We start from the raw sequence: 786 nt of genomic DNA on the forward strand, positions 1-786 counted from the left end.
CTCAATATATAAACAAAAAAAAAATCCTAACTTATTTTTTTAATTTTTTAATTTTTCATCTTTTTTATGTGTTTTTTAATAATTTATAAATTTGAAATTTTACTCTCAAGACTAGTTTCAAGGCTTGTTGTTTCTAGAGGGTAAAGCATACCTAGCACCTCATTATTCTCAGCATACCATCCAATTTACAACTCATTCAAAGTCAAACTTTGCTTAGCTTCGATTAGGAATGAAGGCATGATCTGTATTCTTTCTACCCTCATTGATCCTCTTCAAGTCAACTTTTTTTTTTTTGTATTAAGACGGGTCAGAGCCCAAAAAAAAAAAACTACACTGAAATTAAATAAGGCAGAGATGTCCCTTGTTCATTATCTACTAATAATTTAAGCACATCTCTAAGAGAAGTATCCCAAAAATAAAATCCTGAATCTAGATTTAAACTTTTGCGCGCCAAACAATCTGCACATTTATTGTCTTCCCTAATCATTCTCTTCACGTAAGAGAATGATTCCCTACAATATCCTATCTTTAGCCCACACCGAAGTCTCTTCTCACGAGTCATTATGGGCCTCAATTTATTGGGCTTCTTCTTCAGACACTTCTTCCTCACTAATTGGGTTAGCAGCAATCTCTGCCTCTCCCATTGGGTTTTCGGGATTATTGGACAAGGTGAAGAAGGGTAAGCTTTGAGGGGCTAAAATTTGAATGATCAAACTGAGTCCTTATATCAAGACCCAAAAAAAGTCCTTTCCTTATATGTCAAATTTGAAATATAACAAACTAAAT

Source organism: Arachis ipaensis, chromosome B01 (genome assembly GCF_000816755.2).
Source record: "Arachis ipaensis cultivar K30076 chromosome B01, Araip1.1, whole genome shotgun sequence".
Lineage (NCBI taxonomy): Eukaryota > Viridiplantae > Streptophyta > Magnoliopsida > Fabales > Fabaceae > Arachis > Arachis ipaensis.